General features: G+C 38.9%; 1 protein-coding gene across 1 annotated transcript in view; it reads left to right on the forward strand.

Moving 5' to 3' along the window:
- Positions 1 to 19346, forward strand: part of LOC124156470 (ras-related protein Rap-2c-like) — a 122967-nt gene that overhangs the window by 93212 nt on the left and 10409 nt on the right. The gene's annotated exons all lie outside the window — the stretch shown is intronic.

A 19346-nucleotide genomic window follows, 5' to 3' on the forward strand; every position in this document is an offset into this window, starting at 1 on the left:
CTGTTTCTGTCTTATCCGTAAAACTTAACATATCATGCCCAAATTCTGACTTGAAAATATCAACACAGCAAAGTAACACTGTAGTGACATTTCCATCGTATATAAGCTTCAGAATGAGGAATGATGGAATAACCCATTACCAGGAATTTTGTCAATTCTATGAAAAAGCATTTTAAATCCATAAATTTATGAAGCTAGCTACAAGGACAATTTTCTCGGAATACAAGACTTCATTATATCCTCTATCATCATAAGGACTTTTCATTCCACCAATTTTAATAAATAGTTCTATGAGAAATCTGGCGTAAAAATATCGTAAAATTTGTTTTCAAATCTAGAAATCCAAATATTAAGACAATAATTTCGGCTAAAAAGTTTTTTTTTAGCTTAAATTGAAAGGTTGTGTTATATCTCATTCTTTCAAAAGCAAGTTGCATACATTTATCTCAATCGCCTTTGCTGTGTTGCCGTCCTGCGTTTATCTTTTGTGTGACCAAATCGCAAAGATGTCATTGTTTAGCGTCTCCATTCAATCATTTTACCTCAGTGAACCCATTGCGTAAAAAATAAAAATCACATTTTGTAATAAGAGGAAGTACTTGGATCTATGAAGATGAAAGACCTCCGATTTTCGCTCGTGTACACAATTATACTCGCGATACTGGGATATGGAGTGAGTTTGAAGGTTTTCCAGGAAGGAAGTCATTAAGTCTGTAAATACACGATGCCATTTGCTACTCTTACGGTGTGTTAGAAGGAGAGGGACGGAATTTCTCGGGGAACAAAGTAGAAATTCTAAAATGTTGAAGAAAATCATAAATACTGCTGAATAGTCTGACCTGGAGCGAGGCGTTTTAAGAAGCGCGGATTTTGAGCATTGAGGATAGCAATAGGCTTGATGCATCCGAAGTGACACTATGGAGCCTTCCTTGTTCATAGCAACATAATTTGACTTTACCTGGAGTAACTACGGTGTTGAAAACTCCTAAAGAGCGCCTGTCAGTTCACAACAACAGGAGATGGTGTTCTATTAAAAAAATCCTCGACTTCAAAGAGCTCAATTTTTTCTTGGCATGAGCCATTTGTAAAGATAATAGTTTTCTTAGTCAAGAGACATTAAAATTAATCTAAGTCCTCTAAAATCGATTCCACGATGAGGGCAAAAATTGGTAGAAAATGTCATCAATTGTTTTGCTTCATAACTAGCCAAGTTACGAGATTGTGAATAGGGCTTACAGTAGGGTGTTAAATATTGATAGAGAGAAAAGGAAAGGAGAAGTAGTTCTCATAGTTTATGAGAATAGGAAACTAATTGGTGACCTGAAGAGGAGACAGAATTTAAGAGAAAGCGTATTATCAGATATATTTATGTTGGTATATATTGCATAGCCTTTGAAGCAAAGTGCTGTTTTCTTTTTATTCTAGGTAATTAAAATATTCTAAAATTATTACAATTCTTTGTAAATCGTGTAGAAATAAGAAAATTGTTCTGATTTTATTTGTTGGACGCATTTGCATTGTAAATATGAAAATTCTACCTCTGTTTATATATAATGCTAACCCCATAAGCAGAAAATATCTGCTGGAGAAACAAATTCTGCTAGGAATTGGTAATGTTGTTTCGTTTCGTGTCACAAATGGTGGAATAAAAGATTTATTTATTTATATACCTAATTTAGGTGATAGGGATGGTCGCAAAGAACGTCCGATTGAATGGTGTAGTCACCGGATAAATGAGCGTGGCTAATACTGGCGATTAATTAGAAAGATGGTACAAAAAGCTGCACATCATGAATGGTATATAAAGAGGAAGGACCACATTGGTAGGAAGCCTTTATAGAATGCCGGAAACAACTATTATTTTAAAAGATATTTTGGATTGGAAATTGGGAGAAAGACGACAAGAAAGCCCCTGGAAAAGCTGGCTGGAATATAATGTGACTAGATGTGATGAGATGCGAGACATTTAACTCTCGAGGCCTAAGGCTATTCGTGAGCCGCAGTGCCTAAATGACAAATTGCGGGGTTATCGAAGGGAGAAAAGTGGTTTTAATTAAATGAATGAGTGGAGTAAAATCGTATGTTGAGCTGCATTGGGAATTACTATTTATGTTTGGATGAATGCGCGTATGAATGATACCATTGCCTTGTCATACCAGTGCTTTTGGGTTTACTCGGATCTATGTATAAAAAGAGTCGAAATTTCTTTTCCTTTGCTGTAGACCTCTTCGGGCTAAGCAAATATGCAGATAACCCCTGATACATGAAATTAAGGGAAATTCATCTGTTATAAATATTCTAATCGATTCTGATTTAAGTCGCTTAGCTTAGAATGGTGAAATGCGTGAGTTTCATATTCTACTTGCGTCGAGTTATGCTTGCAAATTGAGAGGTATTGCAATAAACTCACATAACCGCGCTGATGGACATTTGGACAAATTAATATTGAAGAAAATGATTCTGCATGAACATATCAAATGGCATTGGCCTTTCATCACTGAAAATTTTAATTAATACAGCAGGAAATTATCGAAAAATATCTGATCGGATTACACATGAATCGCATTGAACAAAATTTGCTTTGATTTCGATTGATGATATGCACATTTCCAAGTTGTCCGCGTTGTCGCTGTTCATTTAATCAGAGCCAACGTGCGCCATCAAATCGTCGTCATATCAAGCTGTCATATTTGTGGTCTCGCGGAGCGCATACCGACCGGCAGAGCGAGCGGCTGAACCGCATGAGTGCGCCCGCCCCTTCGGGCTTCTGACGATGAAATCCAAGGGCGTTCGGTGATCCCCCCTCTGCAGCTGAAATTTCCAAGCCACTCTTCCCCTTTCTGTTTGCCGAAATCTCTTCGGCCATCGCGGTGAGAGTGAGAGCAGATCCCTAAGCAAAGAGAGTTTGAGGAAAAGAGGCCGATGGCGGCATGGAAGCACTTTAAGGCATTGCACAAGGGGACCACGTAAGAGAAGGCATAAGTCCGATGTGATATCTGGTTTTTTCCCGGCGAACAATTATTATTATAGTACTCTACCGATTGAAGTAGGTTTCCATGGAGTACTAAAGAAGTGATCTGGGAACTTCCCTTTCCTTCCAGCATTGCCGTCTTCAATTCACTGGTAGGCCTACTACCTTTCAATCTATCTAAAAATCCTATTCTTTTCCTTCCCCTCCCTCGTTTCCCTAACATTCTACCCTATAATACCATTTTCAACATCCCCTCCCCGCTAAGTACTCATCTCATCCATACCTTCTGTCTCCTCCGTATCTCATCTAAAAGCTGCCTCTCCTCGCCAACCATATCCAGGACTTCGTCGTTCCTTTTCTTCTCCGTCCATTTCACCTTCTCCATTCTTCTCCATACCCACATTTCGAATGCCTCCAATCTTCTCTCGTCTTCTTTCCTCAGTTTCCACGTTTCCGCACCGTCGAGAGCTACACTCCAGATAAAACTCTTCACTGACCTTTTCTTTAAACTCTTACATAACGATCCTCTCAGAAGCTCCTTCCTGTTCATGGGCGCCTCCTTTGCTAGTGCAATTCGCTTCCTGAGGTTCTTGCTACTGTGTCCGTTTTCCCCTAATGAACTGCCCAAATAGTTGAATTGCTCTACCTGCTCAAGTTTTTCCCCACCTACTTTTATCTTGAGTTTCACATTCCTCGCTCGCGATGCTTTACAAAACCGTATTACCTTATTCTTCTTGTGATTAACGGCGAACAATGGCGGTGAATATTTCTCGGGTCTCAAACCGGATAAGGCCCACCGTATCTCCTTCCGATCTTTCGATGTGCAACTCGCCCGTCTTCCTTGGGGGTTGGATTCCTGAATTCCTGAGGAAGATGGGCGAGTTGGACATGGAAACATGGGAAGAAGATATTGAGGCCCTTACCCGGTGTGAGACCAGGATTGAATTCCTTTCTCAGGGATAATGCAGGATTGGATTCTTAAATTCCTGAATAAAATGGAGAAGTTGGACATCGAAACGTCGGAAAGAGATTTGGAGGACTTTACCCGTCGTGAGACCCGAGTAATCTTCACAGTCCGTCTCGTTGAAGCTTGAGTTTTGTCTCCACTTTGTTAGCATTTAAATTGGTTTTAAAAAATTTTCACAGCGCTGCGATGAGGTGAGAGCGATGAACTTATCCTCAATTTTTCCTGTATAAAATTTACAATGCTGAGGAATAGAAGCGAAATGTTATGAATTTGATAGATGACGAATTTAAATTTAGGTTAACAGCCCTAATTATAGCAAATTTCTTATTCATTACTTCGAAACATCTTTATGATACTTATCCGTGATTACTTCCAGTTACCTTTGCATTTAATACTTTGTTATTTATCAACAGCCTCGGATTACTGATTTCACCTGGTGAAGAATTGCGGCAAAAACGAGGTGCAGGAAAAATAAATGAAAAATAAATATCCTTTCCTCATTGAATAGTGTCATGCCAAATTAATTAGTATAAAAGAAATATCTGATTTTATGAAAAGTGTTCTTTTTTTGCTGGATTCCACCTGCAAATAATGGATCATTAGTATCATATTTTTTAGACTATAGGTAGCACTGGCACAATAGGCTAGTTAAATGACAAAGTAGATTAATATTGCCAAGCAAAGCATACCGCTCTAGTCATCTTTGTTGGATTTGTCTTCTTTTCGAAGTTGACTCCCATTTTAGGAAATGCCATCTTATCGTTTTGGATGCTATTACAAACATGAAAGTCGTCCGTCTTGTCTGTTTGAACAATTGAATAATGAAGAGCAACAAGCCTTATGGAGACATCTTTATAAATAAACAATTAATTCATATAGCTCTAAATATATATAGAATTATTAAATACACACAATTTCTAGGAGTGCAATATATTGGGTTTTCAGTCTGTGTCTGATAGGAATTCATTCATCTCCAGATGACTGATCACTACTTTTTACTAATGGCGTGGCACTATTCAATAAGACAAGGATATCTAGTTTTCATTCGCCCGTACCTCGTTTTTGCCGTTATTCACTTGTGAATTTGCTCTGGTGTTTGTCAGAGGGCTTATGGCAGAGCTTAAAGAGGGAACGGAAGAAGGGAGAGGCGGGATATGGGTGGTCAGGACGAATTCGGATGCTGCGGGCCGCCATATCGTGTCCACTCAACCAGCTCCCTCTTCAACTGGCCGGGAGAACGGACGGCTAGCCGCGGATGGGAAAAAGAATCCTCCGATTGCAGGAGTAGTCAGAGCTGTAATAAGGTTGAAAAAAGATTTTATTGATTCAATCATATTTCGACAGTTAGCAAAATGGCAAATGCGATTGTAGAAATTATCGAAGTCAATAGTATTTTATTGCGGATAACCTTTGATGTTAATATTAATTCATTACACCTTGTAGCCTATATTTTGTCCTTGGTTATTGACTCTTAATTTCGTCACTGTAAAAAGTTATGAAATTTACTGATAGACTTATCTGTGTTTGCATTTACTCCCTGGAAAATGATTTCCATTTGTCTCGCAGTCCCACAAGGCTTGTCAATACATAAAAACATTGAAAGCCTAAAATGTTGAATTATATTACTGCATATGCACCTTTTGCACGTTTGTAGACATGGTAAACATAAAACACCATGTGGCTAAGAACAGAAAAGGTTGAAAATAGATACGCACAAATCAATCTGACGGGTTGTGTATGCAAAACCAAACTCAACCGGTCAGATCAGTTGGCACTTCCCCCACAGTAGGATCTCTAACCAATTTTTATTGCTGATGATTTGATTACAGCTTGGAAATTAAAAAAGTATAATTCTATGTTTTTCAATTTGTTGGTTACATCTAAAGCTATGGGGGAGGTAAGTCGGGCTTTAGCTTTAAATTTCCGTTACCCTTTATCGGAACTTCAATTGAATGACAAACATTTTTATCGGCCAGCGACTTCCGCGAATTAAAAAAATTAATTACAATTATAAAATAGCTGAATGTAAAACTAAAAATTTTAGCAAAATATTTGTTTCATTACAACCAACGATCCTTTTAGGTAATGTTTTTCAAATTTTGGTCATTTGAGTGATGGATCCCATTCAATAATTTCATTGTCATTCCAAATCAACATAAATAAGTTAACTATTTCAGAAAAAAGAACCAAGAGCGAAGTAACTAACATTTTTTTTTATTATTGAAAATTTCACAAATGAAAAATACTTATTTTTCCTAGTTAACTTGTTTATAGTTTTGGTCACAGATATGTGGTGGTCAAGTTCAAAATTGAAAAATAGACCTCATTTTATTTCATTAATAAGGTGTAAAATTAAATCACTGAAGGAAAAAAACTAAATCTCAGTAAAATCTCTCTTTCCTTTTCGAAAATTAACAACCTTAAATCTCACGCCAAAACAATGTAACATCTAAAACATATCTCCGAAAATCACTTCTTCAACGTATATCATCTATGAAGATGAATTTAGATTTACCTGCCTTGAAAACTCTTCGCGAGTTTCGAAGGCGCGATCCATCAGAAACAATATTAATCTTCCAACCGCTCTCGGAGAAGAAGTCTGACTCAAAGCTAGTGTTTGCGAGTGCAACCAGCGTGCAAAATCCGTGTCTTACGAGTCAATCACGTAGCACCACATCCCTCAGGAATTCCAATTTCGTTGTCATCTCCAGGCCAACCAATCCCCCTCAATTCCCTCCCCCCCCCCCCCCCCCCCTCCGACGCGAAGATGAAAAACCACATCTTTGCCCGCGGATGGCACTCAATCTGCTGGATTCGACCGGGTTCGTGCGGGGGAAAATATGAGAAAGTGAGGATCCGCAAGGATTAAAGAGGAAGGGGCGAGGGCCAAGGAAGAAGAAAAAGGCTTCCGATGAATTCCTCCTCTCTCGGGAAGGATTAGATTCTTTGGAAACCTTTTTCGGTGTCCATTTTGTTCTGTGTTATCCTCCCTTTTACTACCCCAACACATTGCAACACATTTCTATTACCAAAAGCTTGCTATTCGTCGTTTCTCCTTTGATTTATTTCCCGATATTCTATCATATCTTCTTCGGACATCCCAGCCTTGCTCAGAACAGATGTAATCCTCGGAAATCAAAAAATACATCTTGAGAGGATCATTTGATACATATCACGTATGAAAGGTTGCCGTTAAAATTAGATTATTTTGGCATTAAAAATTTGAAACGGGTGTGAGAGGTTAATGAGGCTAGTTATTTTTATTGCCGTTTGTATATCATATTAATTTAGCTCTGTTGATGCTAGATTTGAGCATTAAGGCAATATTTTTGGATAGCGATGCAAAATGAAATAACATGGGATGTAAATACTGCAATCCTTTGATGTATAGTTACAGTTTAACTGTTGTCATAATTTTCGTAACCATGATTTTGCATGATCACTGGGATGACCTCAAGATGAACACAAAACTAAGTTCAACTTAAAATCAGAATGAGTTAACTTTCTGATTGAGATTTATAAATTTAACCATACCTTAAACGGTCATGGCTAAGTTATATTTTATAGTCATACTAAAAGCAGCATAACTTGGAGAAATATCTTACACCAAAATGTAATTTCTGTCGATTGGAGAGGAAAATAAATGGCATAACTCGAAAAGATAAAGTGATTGGCGGAAAGAGTGAAAAATAATCCCAATGTTGTTGACCGGCCTTGAGCATAGTTAACTGCAACCGAAATAATCTTCATTTTCACTAAACCACTCCATTAAGCGAACAAAATAACAGTAGATTCGAGATATAGTTAGTCGATTCCAATAAAATGCATTAACGTGTTTTTACATCTTTTTTACTATTGTAATCTTACACCAGTGTAGTGTTCATCTATTATTTCAATCAATACTTTAGTGCCATCACAATTTGCGTTCTCGTATATGGCTCGGTCAACCCCCTCCCCCCCCAAAACAGCCATTTCAATTACGTAACCACGAAAGAGCCCCTCAAAATGCAGGCATCAATTATCTCCGTCCTCGCCAAGAGAATCACTTTACAAATTTCCGTCCTCGTGCGACCAAATTACTCTCTTTCCTCCTTCGCTGCGACGTCTTAGACCTTTCCGGTAGCATCGAACTCCACGAATGAATGACATAGCCCTGTATCCTCAGTGAAACCTTAAAAATTGAGCTTCCGGATGTCTTGTGCAGATTATGCAGTACATTACACTAGAGGGAAGACGCTCGTTGTGAAAAAACGTCATTCATACTGATTGATCATTAAAAAATATCGATGATAGTAATTGACGATCGGCGACAAGTACGAGCTTTGATATCACTGTGCTTTATACCTAGCAATAATGCTCATGCATAATTTATTTTACAAGTAACTGAAATCATCATGGTTCACACTTCTGAGTGCCCAGATTCAACCTCGAACACTATAAAGTCAATGATCTTTCCCGCATGCATTTTCCTCCAAATCATTTAAACCCCACAGATAACGTAAGGATTATGCACTAATATCTATCAGAGATTACACTGAACTGGCTGTGTTTTTGAGTTTATATTTTTGGAAATATTTTATCAAACATAGCTTATTTAAATCTTTAATCTCATAAATTTTGTTTTAGCGGAATTAAGTCTCTGCTTGTTTTGATTTATTTCAGTTAACCTATCCTGTATCTCAGTTGTATGACTCTGAATCATAAAGTGAAAGTTACAAAGGCTAAAACCATAACTTTATCAATGGTTCAATACGTTGCGGATCAGATCATGAGACGTGTTTCATTACATTTGAAAAACTAAATTGTACAGTTGACGTAATCGAGGTTATTCCCGTTGAACAATGATATTCATGCAACCCTCGATACGCTTTCCGAGCTTTAATACAGGCAATGTTTCTCACTCTGATTAACCCAATGTTCCATTTCACTGAAGAAGCAATACTTCATCTGGAATCACGGTACGAAAAATGTTTTCGAGTATTCCAAGAGGTTTTCCAAGTATCTCAGGTGATGTTTATTAGGGCGGATCGGAAAAATCGATTTTTTTCAAATCCATCTGGCCCAATGAAAAAAAGTTGTGGGACCGATCAAAAATAAGGCCTGAAAAATTTGAGACCTCTAGGTGAACCCCTGACCCTCACTCAAATGCAATTTAGGGGGGGAAGGTCGAAATTCGAAAAATATAGTATTTTATGGTCATTTCCTATAGATTTTGCCGAGTTACTGCCCTGTTAGGGCAAAAATTTCGTGCATTTTGACGTATCTGCCACCGTTTAGCCACAAAATGCCTAATTTGAGTCCGCGCCCGCGAAGAAAATATTCCAACGCCCACGCAGCGTCGCGGATACAAGAGCCGCAGGCCGATCCCCTCCCCTCTCCGCTCGCTTCTACCCCTCCCACGCCTCCAATACAGCAAAATTCATCCCGCGTATGCTGCTAGGAGGTCATTTATCTTTTATAATATAAATCGGAAGATGGTAGAAGCTAATAAAGGAAGCTTAGTGAGACGGCTTGTCCCTTATTAGGCGCCTCGTCGGGGTTAAACAAATCGATGTTATCAACTTTTAGAGAAGTGATGAAATATTTTTAGATCCGAGAACGCAGGAAAGGAGCCTACGGTCCATGAAAAGGCCTCTCGAGTGGCTATAAAGGTGTGCGAACTATGGTGACGCTTCCCTTCCATTATGTGTGTGATTAAATGGATTTAGCGGTACAACAGGAAGTACTAAAACTTACGGAAAATGCGAATAGGGCAAAAGTAGGGTTTTTGCTTAAGTACAAACCTGAAGCACTTTTGAAAGAACATTTGAAATTATGCGATATTCTTGCGTGTAAGTGCAAGAAGGAGCATAATGTTCCCCCCATTGAAGAAGTATGTTGAGAGACCAGCGGACGAAACTAAAGATGATGGCTACTGGATTGAGTCCTAAAGAAACTCGACAACTGAGGAAAAAAAGGGAATCGTCGGTAAGCGTTGAGTCGACATCGTCAATTCTTGTATGGGATAATAGTATCAAACATTTTCTTCATCAATTCATCCGAAGAAAATTAAACTGAAGAGAAATCATCCGATTTTTATCTCTACGTTCCTCATCAAATAAAAATTCAGGACTAAACTCAAACTGGAACTTCTGCGTGAAAAATGCGTCTGCCAAATGTGATAGAGGTATATGCAAGAACCAAGAAACAGCAATGATCGTCCCCGCAACTTTAGTTGACGCAAAAATCATAACTTCATAAGAAACATCTAAGGAAGTTTGCAAGATTACTTACGTAGACAGAAAAAGATGCTAATTATTGTGAATACGAAAAGAGAGGTATCAAAGGGTGTCAACAAAGGGTTACATTTTTATGGAGTGAAAGACTATACTTTTGTCTGATGAAAAAAGGCATGAGCACTTATCAATCCAAGTTTAGAGGGGAATGCTTGATGTTAGTTGAAGAAACAGGGTCCCACTTTTGGGTTTGCCTCCCCCGTCGGAGGATTAGCAAAAGTTTACTCGGAATGGAATCTGCGATTCTCGATTCCTTTCCGAGTGAAAATTAGATACACAAAAATAAAAAGGATTTGAATGCGATGGTGATTACCGCCCAAAAAGGAGGCATCATCCCTATGCTACAAGCATAATTCCAACATCCCTTGCTATGTGAGTAAACTCTTCTCGGGATTCCCACCGGGTTAATTTTTCCAAAATGGCAAACATTTCAAGCTCCGACTCGGGGCTCATCATCAGGGATAAATTTCGTTGAATCCCGAGAAGAGTTTACCCACATCATTCGCCGGGAAAGCATCAAATCATATTTCGTCCCTTACAGAGGTCTATTTGCTAATTGCACTAAGTTGACTTAGATTTGCGGCATAAACATTGGGAGGGCAATCTAAGGACCGAATTTGCGTTGTTGCAAGTATGCGTTTGGCGGCCGATCAGAAATTTTTTAAAGTGCTGGATTTTAATATCAACTTTAAGGACTACTCGCTGATGACATATTGGAGAGAGACCACAGTACCTCCGGCTACATCTGACCTTCGTGCTGTGGATTTTCAAAAATCTATTGATGAACTTTCAAATTTGAAGTTAAATATTTCTTTTTATTATAGATACGGACGAGAAATTCGTGAAGAAATTCACCAAAACTTTGTTGACAACAGCGAAAGACGAGAAATGACACTGACATAAGAAATACAGATTGGAAAGCAGGTAATTGAAAAATTATTTCGTGATTGTTCCTCCACAGACGATACTGAAACATTAAATATTTAGACTAACGAAGTAAGACGCACTTGGTGTGAATTTTGGTGTATTTGGCGCGTGGGAGAAGCTTGAGGGGAGGGGACGCGGGCGGCTTTCGCCCAAAATCCATTTAATCACATCTGTCGGACAAAGCCGAAATTGGAGCGCATATCCGAAGTTAGCACACCTTTATAGCCAATCAACATACTTCTTCATTGGGGGGAACATTATGCTCCTTCTTGCACTTACACGCAAGAATATCGCATAATTTCAAATGTTCTTTCAAAAGTGCTTCAGGTTTGTACTTAAGCAAAAACCCTACTTTTGCCCTATTCGCATTTTCCGTAAGTTTTAGTACTTCCTGTTGTACCGCTAAATCCATTTAATCACACACATAATGGAAGGGAAGCGTCACCATAGTTCGCACACCTTTATAGCCACTCGAGAGGCCTTTTCATGGACCGTAGGCTCCTTTCCTGCGTTCTCGGATCTAAAAATATTTCATCACTTCTCTAAAAGTTGATAACATCGATTTGTTTAACCCCGACGAGGCGCCTAATAAGGGACAAGCCGTCTCACTAAGCTTCCTTTATTAGCTTCTACCATCTTCCGATTTATATTATAAAAGATAAATGACCTCCTAGCAGCATACGCGGGATGAATTTTGCTGTATTGGAGGCGTGGGAGGGGTAGAAGCGAGCGGAGAGGGGAGGGGATCGGCCTGCGGCTCTTGTATCCGCGACGCTGCGTGGGCGTTGGAATATTTTCTTCGCGGGCGCGGACTCAAATTAGGCATTTTGTGGCTAAACGGTGGCAGATACGTCAAAATGCACGAAATTTTTGCCCTAACAGGGCAGTAACTCGGCAAAATCTATAGGAAATGACCATAAAATACTATATTTTTCGAATTTCGACCTTCCCCCCCTAAATTGCATTTGAGTGAGGGTCAGGGGTTCACCTAGAGGTCTCAAATTTTTCAGGCCTTATTTTTGATCGGTCCCACAACTTTTTTTCATTGGGCCAGATGGATTTGAAAAAAATCGATTTTTCCGATCCGCCCTAATGTTTATGTTAAGCAAGGGCATTAGGTATGCACATTAATATCCGACTTCCTTCACTCAGAATACTCAACTCATTAAGAATTAACTCTGTCCTCCGCCTCCTTCTGAATTATTATCCCGACTTCTCACTCCAAGGAGTTTACTCTTCCCAAATGAAATTCCGCCGAACAATCGAGTTTTGCCGTAGATGCGAAGGTTGAGGTTTGCTCGGGAATGGGACAAGTTTCAGCGTCTTCAATGAAATCTTTTTGAAGGGGTTCTAAATAAAAAAGACTGGGATGAATAAATAAAAAAATCCTACTTCCGTCCACCATCTTGTTCCTTTGTGGCGGGAAAAAGAATCCCTCCCCCCTTCTTTTCATCAAACCTGTTTGATTTTGAGGAGGAACACTTTCCTTACCCTATTGCATAGGGATGTCCAATCCCTGGGAATTTTCTTCGGCCTTCCGTAGAGATTCAGTCTCTCATTTGCCATTATTCCAAGAGGTCTCCGAACCTGGAAAAGGGGAAAAATTTTATCCTTTAACCTGACTTGCCCTTAGTTTCCAGCTAGCACCCTTCCGCGATTCGCTTCAGACTTCAATCACCTCTTACTTGAGAGTTATCCAAAGAATTTTGGTCGGTCATCACTGCCCATCTTGTTAACTTTTTTCGAGATTTTATATCTTCTTCGCATTCCAAAATATCGCAGTTCAAATATTCACAATTCCACACTTGTATAAAGAAATTGTAAAATTCTCGAGGCCTTTTCCTGAGAGATACTAATAGCAGTACCGAGTTTCTCTCTACCCTACCTCCATTCTCAAAGAAATCTTTCTCGACCGAAGAGGGGCTACTTAACCAAGATTTGTATTCGTAGTGGAATGATGAACACTTTACAAAAATTGGAATGGCTATAAATCTTTGATAAAAATAAAAAATAAAAGTAATTAATGTTCAGGTGCCTTGCTCAAGACATCGTTCATTACTTTCCCCCGGCTACGCATATATATCTTAGCGTTGGCACGAACCTTTTTGATTTATGTCCTCGTCTCAGTTTGCTTACAGCAGTTTGTATTCAATTTGCTTGTGGCTAAGTGTCATGCCTCACACGGCTTGCAATATTACCGCAGTTTCAACCAACGTCATAATATATTTCTCTAAAGTCTGTCAGTAAGCATAGATAATGCATATCTGAGTATGCTTTTAAATCGAAACAAAATATTCGCCGCAGAAAATGTTTGACGGCTTTTAGGTCTAATTGAAATGGCTTGAGGAACTCTCAGGAATTTTTGAATGAGGATTCAACATATGAACGGTAATTTACGGTACTTTGTTTGTTGCCCATCATTCCTGAATGAATTTTTGTTGATTGTTTTACGCGTTTACTGGAATTCACTCTATTAATCAGAAGTCTTCCGATCCCGCAACGTTTCTAGGCTCCGGAAGGCGGGTATGACTTCAGGGTTGTTCGTCCTACACTTCTGAAAGGGTTTGGATGTCGAAAGATAATCAGGGTGACAGGTCATAGATCTGAATATCTGTGTATGAACCAAAAAGAGAAAATAGATGTTACGTAAGATGGTGAAAATTCCAACACCTCCGCTCTTGCTCTCAATGGCATTGCATCTGGCAGTAATTCAGTAAAATACTGGAAAATTAAAGTTTTATGTATTTATTTTCTCTTTCTCAACTAATATTCATCTACACTTACATACTATCCCGGAATCCGCCTAAAAAAAACGTACGGCAGAGGATGTTAAGACACCAGCTGTCAACATATAAAAAGCAAATGCTGAAACAAAATTATGACTAGCATTTATTAAAGTCCTGATTGGTTCGGGAGAAAAACGAACTCCCATATATATCCGTTCAGCAAAATATCTCTCTTAATCCATCGCTTCTATCGCAGGACATAGAAATATGGTGTGGCTCTAAAATGATGTTCTCTGTGTCGCTCCTAAAGATGTCTTTTCTCATCGTTCAAGCACCGTAAGCCTAGCGCGCAGCCTCCGAGTCTCTAGCGCAGGGGTTCCCAAACTGGGGGGCGCCCCCCTGGGGGGGCGTGACATACAAGTGAAATAAATAAAAAAATTACAAAAAGAATTTCCTCAGATACGTACAATTATTGAATCTTTCCATTCTGCGTTACCGCATTCAACAGTGAACAAAAAAATCTACCTACTCACCGTATCAAGTAGGCACATACTTGTACGAGTACAAGTACTTGTACAAGTAGGAGTTGGTATGTACGGCACCGTGGAAATAGGGTATTGCAAAATGTAAAGCTGACATGTGTAGCGGGGGGGCGTGGTGCAAAAAAGTTTGGGAACCCCTGCTCTAGCGGCTCCCTATATCAGTGGCGCAGTGAGGGGGGGTTTTGGGGGATAAAACTCCCCCCGGAGCTCAGTTTAACCCATTTTACTTAATTTGATTGATTTTACTAATAGAATATTGTAAGGATTAAAAAAATATCCCTCATAAAGCCGTAAAACTCACCATTTTGAACCATTTATCTATAAAATTAACGCTTATCCTGGTGGGTATACCATACCCCACACACCCCGGTATTATATAGTTGCACCTATTTAAGCCCCCCCAGCCTTAATTCCTAGCTGCGCCCCTGCCCGATATTAAACGCATTCAACCACTAACTTGAATTCTGGTGAGTATACCTAGGTATTTCCTCTATGGTACTACTAATTCGGTATTAATATTACTAAGCAATTTATAATATGTAGTACATCAATGCGCTTTAAATTCTTCGGTAACATGCTGGTGCTTTTTTTTAGTGGTTGCCCCGTCTGGCTCGATGCACGTGGATTGAACGTCTTCAAGGGGACCTCTTGAGCGGCATATTTTATTCATTCTTCGGCGAGCCCATGTCCTCAGTTGAGTCGGCCATTAGCCTTCTCGAACACTTTTCATAAGGATCGATACAGATTTCATTAGCATACGAAAGGGGGCGATATTCTTTCGCAAGAAGTGCTAGGGCTCATTGATTTGTCCCTACACGTCGCGCCAGAGTCGCGTTATTAAATCTCCCAAAATCCTCTCTCTCCCTTTCTATTAATTTTCCTGCCGTCTCTATCCCTGGCGCCTCTATCTTTGAGAAGGCTGTGCAAATTATTCCGAACGTCATACAGAATGGCACAATGGCTGACCGCAAATTGTGACATAACTGTTGGTTATCTGTCACGTTGTCGTTAAAATAATGTCAGCTTAAAAGCCTCATTTGCCGATTTTTTTACCGCTGATACTGAAAGATTTCAAAGGATTCAAACAATGGTGCTCCAAAAAGGAGTATTTTTTCTTCTAGCTCGACGGCCTTGATATTCATTCCTTCTGATTTGATAATTAAGCAATAGCGATAATTTTGAAAACATCTTTTGACTAATTTTTTTTCAGTGTTGTAGGTTATATAACATGGAATATACTTCATTGAACACTACTTTTACTGGAACATACTTCCGTTTATGAACAAAAGTACTGCTTTTTCATATAACGACATCATTCGTTGTAATATGCTTCTTTCAAATGACATGAAAAATGCATAGTGATGCAATGCAAGGCAGTAATGCCCGAAGGCTACCCGATCCAATACTTGCTATAGTGTTGCCGCAAGTAAACGTTACACCTTGCCGTAAGGGTCATAGATTTTTCAATAGCAGTAATTTGCTTATAATGATATGTTGGGGTTCATGATTTATGTCTTTACTGTTGTAACTCTTTCTGTTTTTAATGCGTCATTTACTTCTCGAATTACCTGCGACGAAACCTCGGATTTCTTAACCCCTTTAGAAAGAGGAATGCTGAAAATTGTATCGATTGATGTCATTTGCTTCTCCCGTTCAGCCACCGAACTGTGCCCTGCACGAGCATGCATACATAAACGTCGTTTCCAGATATTCAAACAACGTTTACATCTCGCCCTGATGTGAGTCAATTCATATGCAAGTTTTCGTAGTGAGAGGGAAGGCTTTAACGCCTTGGCCCTCCTATTCCTTCCTTGCCTTCGTTTTCCGCGCCCTTGGCTTTATGGACGTCTTGGTGTATTGAACGATAGTGCAGTTTTCTCGAAACATAACATCCTTTTCATGCGCAAGATAGGGGAGACGAAAATTGTAGGAAGGCTAAGGGGAAGGAACGAAGGGGATAATTGAGAAAATGGCATGCTGGTCAATTGTGCAAAAGCAAAGAAATGCATTTCAAGCCGTATTTGACTATTCAACGCTTTTTTTGGGAGGGGGGACCTGAGAGTGTTGCCGTTCCTATGATAACTCCCTCGATCAAATGAAAAAAGTCTATTCCGTGCCTCGCTGCAACGAAAAAATTGGGGCACTCAAATTTTTTTAACGCGTATGACAAATTTCAAATTTCGTGACAATTTAGTCACGAAAATCGTCAAAAAGAGCCTGACAGAGCTATCCTTCCCATTCCCCTGAAAAACTTTTTATTGGGTCCAGTGTCAGAATCGTCAAGGCGTGAGCTTTCGCTATGACCTCTTTTCCTCTTTCATTCACTCAGTCCCTAGATCGCAATCCATTGCACTAATTCGGAAGTTGGAAGGAAACGATAAGTTGCAACAAAAAATCTTCCTTATTCAGCTGTTTTCTGATAAGTGTAAAAGAAAAATTTCTAAAATTTCCAGCCACTTTCCATGAGTTAGTAGCGACATAAGAATTCCTGTTCGTTGACTCGTTCAGGAGAAACCGCTCATTGAAGGAAGGAAACGTTCACAAGAATTTAAAAGCTACAACGAACCACTCGAAACCGAGGAGTAGCGAAATTGTGACCCACTCGACTGGAGCGCGTGACGTCATTAACTTATCAGCGAAAGGGTGATAAGGTCATCCATTTTTCGCTACAAATGGCTTGACAACTATGCTACGGATACAAAAATACCATCTCTTTACCTGTCAACCTCTATCCCAATTGATATTTGAAAAAAAAAAATGCTGAACGAGCACTTTTATAGCGGCTGAACTTTGCTTTGTCTCTGAATTTACTTACCAAATACATATTTTATCATATTTTTTACCGTCGCGAATTTAGCCAAAAACGGGCATGTATACGCTTTCTCGCAGCTCTTTTCGATGACGCTTTCATGGGCTTCTGACCATTCTTTCCGTGATGTCCAGCCATCATGATTTGGAAAAATGAGTGTAACTGCAGCGATTGTGAAGATGGGACTTTGTTTTCATCGACCTCATCATAAAATTCCTCTCGAATATACATTTAAGTCATAAAATATTCCCATTCTCGGGAATGATATCATCTGTTTATTTCGCGAATTATTAATGACGTAATACTATATGGAAAGGCAAGCTCTGGGTTTCCTTCGCGCATATAATTTCCCCGCGGCTAAAAAAGACAGGAGAACCTCGTTAGTGTGATGCTCCTATTTATCACGTTTTCCTCGTTAGCGCGATCGTAATTTGCAACTTCCTTCTAATCCTCAGAAATCAATGTGCCGTAATATCTCAGGCTAGTGCCTTTTCCATCGCTCACTCTTAAAGCGAGTCGTCCCAAATCGCACATTCATTAAAAATTCATATTTTTAACTAAACTTCTAACCCGGTAACGAGAGATGAAGTTTATTCCATGGTTAAGCGTGTATGGAAAAAAAAATTCCATATGTCACAACGCGTATGGTCTATTAAGTTTGCTCATTTATTCGCTGTTTCTTAAATTTACTTATTTATTGAACACCAAAAATAGCACGAAAGCCTTTACAATGTGTTGAAGAAAATGATTAATATTTTCATAAGTACCTAAGAACAATTATGGAAGCAAATATGATAAAAATATAAAATAAGAGAAGATAAAAAGCGCGCTATTTCCAATATCAGTTTAAATGCACCAAAAAGAAAAAAATACGCTTTTCGTCCCTGGAGGAGTAAAGCATGGGTAGTCATTAGGTCTATAACAAATAAGTTTACAAGATCCTGATGGATGTATAAGGATTTGGCCGTAAAATTAATAACTAAATCTAATCAGCACCCACGGTTCCTTCTCCTAGTGATGAAAAGGTTATTTTCAACTTTTAGTGCATTTAAAACTGCTTTAAAAAATAATGTTCTTTAATATTCTTAATTGATGTTAATTTTCTACTTTATAGCGATGAATCGTGCAATCGATTAAACCAGAGCTGTTGAAGAAATGTTTGCCAAAATACCATAACGAACGTCATCTATTGAGAAATTTTAAAGCAATATTTTCATACGAAAATTTAGTTAATTTATTAGAGCACAAAGGAAAAACTTTTCAAACAACTGATTATTGAATCGTTTATTATCATTTGAAGCAAGCGATCAAACCGATCTGACGATGGTAAGAGGGAATAAAATCAATGACAAGATTCCATTGATGAAACGGACAAACAGACGAAGCAAGTTAAGAAAAAGTGTGTAAAAATGGGGGAAAATCAGATGGAATGGCGCTGTAATTGTTTGTTGAAACTATGCAGTGATTCATATATTTTAAGTGCAGGGAAAGTGACGGAGAGGGTGTTGAAAATGGAAGGTTACAACCCGAAGTTCGGTCTGTATTGATAAGGGTAGAGCTCGCCTTAGTCTAAGCCTCAAGTATGTGAGTAACACACGTATGGGGTTAGAATACCAGTTCCATTCTCAGACTCTAAACCGAGGAGTTCCTAAAACAAGGATTTTTTTCTTGCACATTATGTTGTCCTATGGCTTCACCCACTGTTTTAAACTTGGAACGCATAGGTTTGAAGCCAAGCGATCTACTATACATATTTGCTAACATGATGCATGTCTAATTTTTTCATTGCCATTGACCACTTCATTAAAGTTAAGTATATCGAAACGATATGGCCTTAAGAATTTACTTTTCTAATCGTGATTCCTTCGTAACGATTTGAATTCGTGCGCTCCTTTGAAAAGTTCTACTGCTGTCAAAAAGGTTGTAGTCCAATTACCCCTGGTTCAATGCGATTTTAAATGCAGCACATGCAGATGCCTTCGAAAATGCGAAGCAGATTATCCTCACCGTGAAGCCTTACAGCCTTTCAGCTGTCCCCTTGAGCGGTATTTCATTGCGGTTGCTTAGTGATATACATATATACGTGAATATAAAAAGAGTACTTTTTAAGTTTGCTTCAAAATACGATA

This window comes from Ischnura elegans, chromosome 1 (genome assembly GCF_921293095.1).
Source record: "Ischnura elegans chromosome 1, ioIscEleg1.1, whole genome shotgun sequence".
Classification (NCBI taxonomy): domain Eukaryota; kingdom Metazoa; phylum Arthropoda; class Insecta; order Odonata; family Coenagrionidae; genus Ischnura; species Ischnura elegans.